Below are 10,821 nucleotides of genomic sequence, written 5' to 3'. Positions count from 1 at the left end.
AAAAAAAAATTTAAATACACTCAAAGAAATACAATAGCTTCCTGACTGTACTGCATAATACAATAGCTTCCTGACTGTACTGCATTACGACTGAAATCTCCGGTTCACCTGCTTATGTATACAAAAGAAAAAATTCATTAGAAACACAAGGAAAACATTTGTGAACATTGCTTAAGTTATGCATGAACAAAAGTCCCAAGAAGAAATCCAGCTTAAAAAAAACAAAAAGAACACACCAAAAAAAATATGTGTTTAAGCTCAGTATTCGACATCTCTCCAGTACCTAGAAGGAAAACATGGAACTAAGTAATGTTTCAGTTTTCACAGAGCTTTATTTTCCTAGGAAAGCGCACACCAAAAGCATTGGTTTCATTTTTGTTACTTGGCAGTCTTCTAACCAAAAAATTACCACGGCAATGTAGTACTCTGAATGTTAAATTTTGGTGCTCTTCGGCAACAGTGAGTTCTCAAATTCAAAACACCTGCAGCTGGATCACGTATTAGCCGGAATGAACAACAGCATATAATCTTTTGAGTGAATAATCTAAGTGAAAAAATGTTTTTGGAACTTCATTACAAATATTTTCCTCTATTATCTGGAATGTCAGCTTGAAATATCTAACGATTTTTCAAATTCTTAGGAAAAGTTATCAATTCCCAAATTTACTTTTTTTTTCTTTTAATAAAAAAGATTCACTGTATTACAGTATGAATTTTATGCATGTCAAAATACCTGGAAATAGTCACTACTAGACTATAGCTTCCCACATTTGCATTATAAAAGTGTGTGTAAGCAGGGAAGTAAAAGCAGCAAGAATAATCTATATGCATCTACAGGGCTCAGCTGTTTGGTTCCAAGATTGTTTTATACAAATGTATACCCACAAAATGGATTCTAAGCTTATGAAAAAAAAGAAAGCAAGTTCAATCTTGAGTCATATCAGTTTCCTGTACTGGTTCCCATCATGGTCACATGAATGCTTTTTAGTTCCAGGGCAAAATAACAAGGTGGGAACACACAGATGGAGACAGAGTGAGACCACAAACCAGACTTTGATCAGTAAACTATCCTCTTACTTAATACCAGGATCAGACCCCAGTAGGGTGAGAGCTAAGGAACATACAGTTTCTTTTTGTTCCTATTTGCTTAATTTCTTCCCAGCATTACTCTTGCCTTTATCGTCCTTTGCTGCAGATGAACATATTTGCAGCAAGTGGACTGGATAGAACTGCAATATGTCTAAGCAAATGTGGATGAAGGAAGCTGTGACAACTTTTTTAAGACTGAAACATGGCCACCTGCTACCTAATGCTGGCAGAAGAAGTGGAGGCACCTGCCTGCAGCCTTTCAGGATCCAGCCACTGGGATCCCAAGGAGGGCTTACGATGAATGAGAACAAGCAGACTGCATACCTAGGCAGGTTTCCACCTTTCTCACTGGCCAGGCTATGCACATACTCCCTGTGAATTACCATCAAACCCTTCCTCTATAGCCTGCCTATGCTGTTTCCCTTATACGTTATCAACTGAAGCACTGAAATGAGTCTTTTGGTATAATATCTTTAAATATAAAAAAAAAGTATTTGCTTAGGACAGGATCACTTTTCTTCCTGCATGTAAAACAGTTGTAATTTCTACCATAATTTCTCCATATGGAAACCACGACTACTCAGACTGCTAGCGTTTTCATCGAAAGGTTTTGAAAAGCGATTAAAAATATCTCAGATAGTTGAGAGGGGGAAAGACTAGTCTAGAGTTACCTGCTTGCTGCCAAAGACCAAAATTCAATGGATTTACTGCTTGAAACTCAGCGCCTCATTGTAAAGAACTGGGCTGAATATAGCACTTCAGAAAGCATGTGAGCTCTCAATTTGCCTAGCTGGCTAGAGGCTTTCTATACCCTAAATAAACAGCAGTAGCAAATGGCCAGATAAGAACCAAACATCCAAAGATGCCACATGAACCCAGAATTACCACACTGGGGAAGGGAATGGGGGAGGGACAACTGATCAAAAATCTGAGGGCTATGAGAAGGTGATTTCTAACTCTGCATTTAACTGATCAGCAGGACGCAAGTTTGAAAACCCCCAGCAAGCACTGTGCTAAAAGTATCTCCATGGAATGCTGCAAGAGGATGCGACCAAGGCAGTCAATGCGCACTAAGCTCAAATCACTGCATTTCTATAGTCAGGATTTCTTAATCAGACCAGAGAGCTGGCTAGAAACCATACGGGAATTTCACATCTCCTTATGCTTTGATTTCACAGGAAGACAGTAATAGAAGAAGCTGCAATTACGACAAAGAATTATCAACATAAACACACAAGAACAAATAAAGAAGAATGTATCTGTATCCTTTTACTCTGCAGATAGTGGAGCTTTCAAAAGCAGGTGAAACATCACGAATCCCTAGGTTCTAAATAACCTGAAACACGCTGACTAACAAAACCTGTAAAACTTTTTTTCAGTAATTGTACAACTTGTGAACATTATCCAAACCTGGAATTTAAGAAAATTGTGGCAGAACTGGGTACAGAGTCTATTACACAAAAAAAGTCAGAAACACAGTAGGCGCATTCCCAGTATTAACAGCTGGGAGATGAGCGGGGTACTGCTTTGTTGTTTTGCTTCTTCCTCCCTGATTTAAGATACACTTCAGTGTTCTTACTCTCTTTTCTTTCACTCTGGGAAATACAGGCACCTTTCTGAACAACCTGCACAAGTTGTTAAAACAGCGAGATAGAAGAGAGAGAGAGGAACTGACACCCATACTCTGAAGTTACTCTACATTAACCTGAGAGGTGCTATTTTTAAAAAAGTCTTCAAAGTTCAAAAGGAGACTGACTTCAAGCTGTGTAAGTCAATAAGAGGTCTACTAGTTACCAACTCCTCTGCAGCAGAACTTGAAACTAAAGCACCTGAATAGGCATCATTCCTTCTTGCAAGCCAAGCAGCAGCAGAACAACCAGACCACACCTCGGTTGGTAGGACAAGCTGGTGCATGTGATCATTTCCATAACTATCTCAGTTTCGCTGTCTATAAGCCACTCCAAGTGTCTCTAAGACATTTGATAAAGAGCATGGTATCAGTGTTTACAAGAGGAGAGTGGTAAGAGTGAGTAAATTCTGGCACTCTTCTATTCTAGTACTTTCTGGTTCCGGTCATTAACTTGCTCCTTCACTTCCACATAGCAGTTGATTGTTGTGAATTGCAGTCAATAAATGGGTAATTCAAGCATCATCATAGCATTCTTCACCTGGCCAACCAGTTGGCCTTTGCATGCCTTAAGTCACCTTCAGAGAAGTGCATGACCTGGGTTTTCATACATCATCCATCACACAATGACAGGCCTTCAATATTCTACGGACACAATAATTGCACATCAACTGCCATACTGTCTCACTCAGACTACACAGTTTTTCCACCTAATGGTCATTTCTGCAATGAGATAGTGGTATTGGCCTCCTAACTCACCAAAGGAAACCTCAGAGTTCTCAGAGCCAATGCAGTACTACTTTCCTCACCCATCCTGATGAGCAGTAAGACTTTGTTCTGGAATTAAGTTTATTAACCTGTTTTCTGAGGAAATTAGATTTGTCATCACATTGTTTGCCAGTCAGCATCTCCGCCCAATAACTTCACTTAACAGACACCAAACCTGAGAGATCAGCACAGGCCAGAGTTTCTACACATTCTGTGAAAACTGGTAACTGAAGAAGAGATAAGAAGCACAATTCACAGGCCAAGCATGGAGGAGATACGTAAGTAGAATTCAGACCTTTTTGATTTTGGCTGCCAATTAACACACGCACACTCATTTACCAGCATGCCTGGCAGGGCAACATGAGTGTGTAGCTACAGCTACTGCTGAGTGCTCAGAGGGGGCCTCCAAGGGTAAGTAAAAAGCTGTAGAGACAGAGGAAGAATGAGGATACTGGTATGAAGTTTTAAGGACAGCGAGGTGCAAAGCTGTAAGAGTATAGCCTTCACAGCTTCTGCGTGTAAGCACACAGGATATTTTATACTTACTATATTTTTTTGGCTGATGTTTTTAACCTGACGAGTGAAATTTCAAGGGGAATCAAACACTGCTTGCTGAAATGGATGGAAGTAGGAGAGGCTCTTCTGTGTAAGGGATGTCACATACAAAAAAAGAGACATTTTTATATGCAGCTCAGATTAGTTCCACATGCAGAGAAGCCAGGCAATGAGAGGGATGCCTGTGAAAAATTATCATTGAGCAACATCTGGCAAACATGCACTTCTTAATAACAACTGAAAAGGCACTAAGTATTTTTGTGAAGATGTCATTCAACACAACCACTCCTAACAAGACTCACCCACTTAAAACTATCTTTTCAGTGTCACCATACAGTTGTTACGCAAACACAAATCATACAAGAAAAATGCTTTCAAGTTGATAAGGTAAAATCAAGCCATGTTATTGTTTGAATGCAAATACCAGCAGAGTAACAACCACATTGGACAAGTACCTATTAATACATATTAAGTCACTTTTCCATTTTTCTGTACCTATGAAAGATAAAAAATGAAATTAAAAAGAAAAAACAAAAAAAAACCAACACCTCAACTACTTTTTTGGTAGCTCATCCATATGTGTAAGAAGAGGAATAAAGACTGGGAAACCAAAGGTAGGAAGGTTTCTTTAGGTATGCAAAAAATCCCATCAGAAAAAGGAAAAGGCCTCAACTGCCAACTCATACTACTAAAATAAAACTGAAAATATTGCGTTTAAGTTAGTTTTGGATAGAAGGAAATCACAATTCAACTTAAATCTTGTAGCAGGTAAACCAAATCTTCGTCATGTGAGCAAGTATCACCAGTACTCCTGCATTTTGGAGAGAGAGGAATAGGAAGCACTCATAGTACTACACAAATCCTACAAGCTGAAGGAATTCCTATTAGGCAAGTTTAATTAACTTGCCTAATAACTAATTAACTATAGTTTTTTCTCCTGTCTCCAAACAATAACACGGGAAGTTTCTAACTTCTTGTCTGATGCTCGATACTTTAAATCTCAGATGTGAAAAAATCTACATATCTGGCTTTGCAATACTCTAGCAAAAAAATCAAGCATCATACAGGAGATACATAGAGAGAGATAGGTCATGGAATGTAGGAAAATAAAGAAATTGAGAAATGGCTAGTTCATTAAGATGGTCTAGCCCCTGTCCTCTCATGAAAAATGTCTTCATTTTACCTAAAAAATACTAACAAAAGAGGATTTTAAACTCCTTTTAATGATGTACTGTTACACCTAGTTTAAGACTTCTCAAATGCCCTATATTGTCCCCAACACAAAGCCACCCACCGTGAGCACAACACTAGCTAGAAGCAAGGGTTCTCTTTGTGAATGACAAAAGCCATGGCCTACCACACTCTGATAACCATTGATAAAAAGGTGATTCAATTTGCATCACCAACTTTTCTAATTTAGTTAGGATTAATATTCTGCCTGCGTCAAAGGCTAATGAGCTCAGCAACAAGTGAGGTGAGCTTCTTCGCCTTTCAGATATGCCTCAGTATTATTTGCCTGCCAGATCATGAAGCACAGTATCCCACTGACACAAAACTACTCTTCCATTAAGATGATTTATGCTAGCATGCCTACTCAATTTATCTTTTTTTGTGGAAACTCTTTCATGTGGTAAATACAGATAAGGCCAAATATATATATAATCTCATCACAGGAAGTGAGGCCCTACGTATTTTAATTACATTACCTAACATAGCTTACTTTTCAGTCTTTTTGGAAGGACAGGAAGAATTCTTTCTGTTAGGAATGGACAGTTAACTTTCTACACCAGTTAGCATTTTTTACTCCCTCAAAACAGTTAATAAAATTGATTTAATACTAAGAAATTGTAGTAAACACATATATATTAGAAAGTCATGTAATTGAAATATTTAACTTTGCTTGAAAAAACAAATTAAAGAAACATCTAACCATCTGTATTGTTCCCGGACATTTCTTTGTGACGAAACAAACTGAGGAAAAGGACAGGTGTAAGAAGTATAATGAATACAGAGCATAAAATACACCTGCCAGAGATTTGGATGCCGCTGTTTAACAAAAACGCCTTTGAGCAATTAGTTCTTCATCAGGTAGCTGCCAGATTTAAGAGCTACTGTAATCATCCCAGTATAAGTCACAATTTCTAACTGCACCGTAAAGCTTTTGCAAAATCTTTACTCGGACATGACACCACTCACACTACCCACCTATTTTAGGCATGGTATGTGCTCTGTTCAGCCATTCATAAAGTCTCTCCAGCATCCAGTGCTTGCTCCTTTGAGGCATCCTTATCTCCTGAAGCTTGCTGCTTACTTCTTCAGTCTCCAGCTTTCTGACACCAAATACAGCATTTCCCTTCACGAGCTCTCTTGCCCCTCATGCTACTTCCTCCTCTGGCACACATTACCCAGCCACCATTTCTGACAGCTGGAATACCTGCTCACTCTAAAGGCTGTTGCATCTCTCTTCCCTTCCACCATGCTGGTTATTTCTAAATCACTTTGAGAGCGAGCAATTGCCTTAACTACCCTCTGCTTATATTGTCTGGAATTCCTATTTTATCATGCAACTGAATTTAAGTTGTGCTATCCTGTTCCTATGTGACTTATTTCCTTTGCAGCAGTCCTCTAGAGATATTTGCCTCTGGATGAAATCCCTTATTCATTCCTTTGAACCAGCTGCTACTCAGAACAGCTCCTACTATCTTCTCATGCAGCCAGTACATCCATTAGTGCATCAGCATATCTGTGCAAGACCTCAGACTTTTTCAGAGATCTTTTCATATCACTGCAAAGAGCCATAGCACCGTCCAGAAAACACGAATGTATCACCACAGCAAAAATTCTGATAAGCTGAATAGGTATTTGGTATTCAGCATTTTGGTGGGTAAAAATATAATGGAAACTGTTCTGCTAGATGCTTAAGGATTTGGATACGCACATCCAGCATTTAAGGTAGCTTTATGCCTGTAATACACTGCAGGTATTGCTCATGTTAAATCTCATTTCTCTGTCTGCCCATTGGCTTCGAGTAACTTCTTGAAAGGGGCGGATTTTCTTTGAACACTCTCATTCAAGACAAAAATAAATGTTATTTCAGTATTTTTAGTCTGAAAAGCTATAAGAGTTGTAGACATTGGAAGAAGTTGTGTTTCCCACCAGTCAGTTTTATACTGTTGGCTAGTTTTCACTTTCAGTGGAAAGTATCAAGGTCAGAAACTAGAGAACTCATGAGCTCAGAAGAAAAAGAAGAGAAACAATGAAGACAAAGAGAAATGTATAGCCATTTTAAAAGCATGTTGGGAGGCTTTTATTGGAAACGGTATTACTCTCATTTTTGAGAGTCAGAAATTGAGTACGCTAAGCCAGAAAATGACACTCTTAAACAGCTTTACTCTTACCTGCACTTTAATACACAGTAGCCTAAACTCGGGAAATACAAAGTCCCTAACATGACGTCCCTTGCCCTGATCCTCTGGCTCCTGTTGGAGTGCTCCTCACTTCTGCTCCCAGACAGGACAATGCACTGTTGAGATTCTGTTCAATTTTAAAGACCTTCCAACCCAACTTCTCATCCTACCAAACTGCTATTCAATCATAACCTGGCAGTCGCCCAGTCCAACTGCCGAGACCCACTTTATATCTGATGCTTGCTAGACTATAAACAAGTCTTCCAGTCTGTGAGAAACTAGCTGTCAACACAACTGAATGACTCCAACCAGACTTCCAGATGTCATACTCTAATTAGTGAATTAGTGGCCCTAGTTTACTTCCGGTCAGTATCAAGCTTACTGATGATTTAAATGGAAGTGCTGTATGAGCCATTCCAGAAATACTCTGCTGGACTCAGTTCTGGTCTGCATGCTCATTACAGAATAAAGGCGAACAGAACGTCTGCACTGTAAAGATATGGTAACTGATTTAAATTCTAAGTAAATTTGGAATACACATACACACATTTTATTTGATATTGCACCAATGTAATGCACCATGAATAAACACTCACCGTTGTGACCTACCTTTGTAAGAGAGTAAGTAATGGACTTGTAACTTTTCACTAAAGCACGAGCACATTTTAAAATCCTTTTCTTAATATGATCTAAAGGGCAATCAAAGACTCAGTTTACTTAGCAGCTCATCGTTTTTGTGCCAAAAACCCTAACCGAAAAACTTTTAATTGCACTACTAACCCCCATTAGCACAAGACAAACTGAAAGGAATTGTGTCACTCTTACACCAACCACCACTTCACAATGAGTTCACAATTGATTACTATTCTTCTCCTAGCGCGCTCCTACCGCTCTAAAAATTTATTGGGAAAAAAATCCAACACCATAATACTCCCCTACCTTTTACCCCATTTCAGCCTTTCTTCTTTTCCAGTTAGCAGCAAGTTTCGTGCCTGGTAATGCAGAGGTTGTAAAAAGACATCTGCAAGGACAGCACCAAACAATTAAGCACGTTTACTATAATAAAAAGCATTTCTAAGAAAACATTGTAAGTATGCATATACACCTATATATTAAATCTGATAGCATTCTGTGCAGTACAGGTATCTCACAGCTCCTTTCAAATACGAGTTAAAGTTTCCCGTGACTGTGTTTGCATGTTTTTTTCGTTATTGTACACCACCACACCAAGCAACCACAGATGTTTTACGACAGCATCTTGCTAGCCTACGTGGCCTACCACATACACTTTATATAAACCACTTGTGCTATGGAAAGGTTTTCCTTTCTGTTCTGAAGTACGATAGTTTGATAAGGGTTAAACACAGTACTGCCAAAAAGCACAGTTTGCCATGTTTAATCGCTTCCATAATCTGAAAGAAAATCTGTGTCAATGGTTGATCAGAATTTGCTGGTTTTGTTAGTGTAACTGATGATGTGGCAACTCTAGAAACTTTAGAAACAGCTGCTGGAACCGTTCCTAGAAAAAATAAAGCCACAACTCCTCAGAATTCTATCTCACAGAGTGTAAGTTTGGAAATTTCATAAGCTTTCAAAAGACCTTTTCCTTAGGACACCTACATGGTCTGTAAAAGAAGGTCAGTAATTTAACACTTGAACCGTTTTAAGCAGAATTCAAGCCCAATCTAGCACAAGTTTTTCTCCTTCAAGGAACCGTTGCACTTAGAATTATTTATTAGCAACAGAAGGAATGCAAGAATTTTTACATGCATCTCCATAGAGCTAAAATATGACTGCTGTCAAGTACTCCAGAATTTAAAGAGAAAGCACTGTTAGCCTTCTAACTTTGCAGAGACTTAAAACTTGCAGCGGAAGAAGTAATCTGCCAGCATACTGAGAAAAAAGTAATGGAATAGATTAGCTATTTGGTTTTGAATTGTGTAATTTTTGGGGGTCTTTTTTCTTTAACTCTTGCAGCTTTTCTATATATCTTTCCAATAATGACACTGGATTGATTTCAGTGACATTTAAGAGACAGTACGATCATCTTCAATTACGTATTTAAGAATATCATAAACCTGGAATTTGCAGATCTTGGCCATGCCAGAACTCCGCCAACAGCTTCAGTTTCAGCCACAGAACATTTTCCCCAAACAATATTCAGTGTTTGCACTTAGACCAAGATTAATTTTGAAGTGATCAAACTAAAGCTGACTCTGGTTGTCCAAGAGGGATGGTCTGTCTGATACAAGCTGGCCATGCCAGCAGGTAGCTCCAACCTCTGCCAGAACTGCTGTCCACCATCTGAAGAACAGCCTGGGTTTTGTAGCACTTACTGGCACCGAAAAACCAGAAGTTCCAGAATGCGTTCACTGTGAAGGAGTCCAAGACACTTCTGCTTAAAGAGTGGCTTGACCTGCATGCTAGACTAAGATGTTGCCGGAACAAACAAAACTCATGAGCCAGAGACAAAATATTAAAATGGAACTCATCTGCAGAGCTGCAAGAAGAATCTCTTCAGAGTAAATACTCCCGAGTTCCACTATTTCCTCTGAGGGAGCTCATGTATTCTATGTTAATTGCTGGATAAGCAGCCTCTGGAACACAGCCAAGAACTTTTCTAAGGCAGTACTCCCACTGGCTAACTTGATGGCCAGGCTCCCCTTAACACACACGGTTGACCTTCTTTCCTAGGCAGAAGCCTAGCATCTGTTAGTATTTGTGATTAGTGCACTCTGCTGGTGATTGAGATCACAGGATTCAACTCATCTCAGACTGAGGAATAGGATACCACACAGCAGTTTTCTCAACTACCACAGAGTCTTTCTGACACTATGCTGTTACATAAAAATGCAGCATTTTCTTCATCAGACAGATACATGCCTTGAAAAAGAGCATGGTATTTTGAATTTCTAGCAGTAAGTCATCTCACAGCTCAGACCAATACCAGACAACTAGTCAGATACCGCAGCTCCTGCCTCACTTCCCCTTTAGTCAGCTACAAAGTCAGCATATGGGAATATTAAGTTGCACTAAAGGAGCTCCTAGACCCACCACCTAGCCCAGAGGACAGCACACAAAATGGATCTTTGAGGGCGGCTATTTTATTTCAAAGAGAAGCCTGGATAACCGCATTGGGCTGGCTGCCCAGTATTTTGGACTGTTTTAAATACCATAATGCCTAACAGCACTCAGTCATTGTTATTTTGAAAGTTTCAGTCTAGAATTCTTTTCTATCACTAGCAGGAAGGTCCAGGAATGTACTTTAGAGTGTCACAACATTCCTTAGGTAACATTAGCTATTTGGACAAAATAAACTAAAAAACTGAATGCTCACACATCGATCAATTGTTTGATAGTGAAAACTGACTTCAA

The 10,821-nt window shown here is 39.1% G+C and overlaps 1 protein-coding gene across 1 annotated transcript in view; it reads right to left on the bottom strand.

Moving 5' to 3' along the window:
• SRFBP1 (serum response factor binding protein 1) overlaps positions 1 to 8,478 on the bottom strand; it is an 88,642-nt gene extending 80,164 nt beyond the window's left edge. Inside the window, exon 1 of the mRNA XM_031557403.1 lies at positions 8,386 to 8,478. The gene's annotated coding sequence lies outside the window, so the exon portion shown is untranslated. The remainder of the gene's footprint in view (positions 1 to 8,385) is intronic.
• Between the last annotated feature and the right edge of the window lie 2,343 nt (positions 8,479 to 10,821).

The sequence above is a fragment of the Meleagris gallopavo genome, chromosome Z (genome assembly GCF_000146605.3).
Source record: "Meleagris gallopavo isolate NT-WF06-2002-E0010 breed Aviagen turkey brand Nicholas breeding stock chromosome Z, Turkey_5.1, whole genome shotgun sequence".
NCBI lineage: Eukaryota > Metazoa > Chordata > Aves > Galliformes > Phasianidae > Meleagris > Meleagris gallopavo.
Note: the sequence above shows the minus strand (reverse complement) of the source record. Positions and strands in the feature narration are given on the sequence as shown.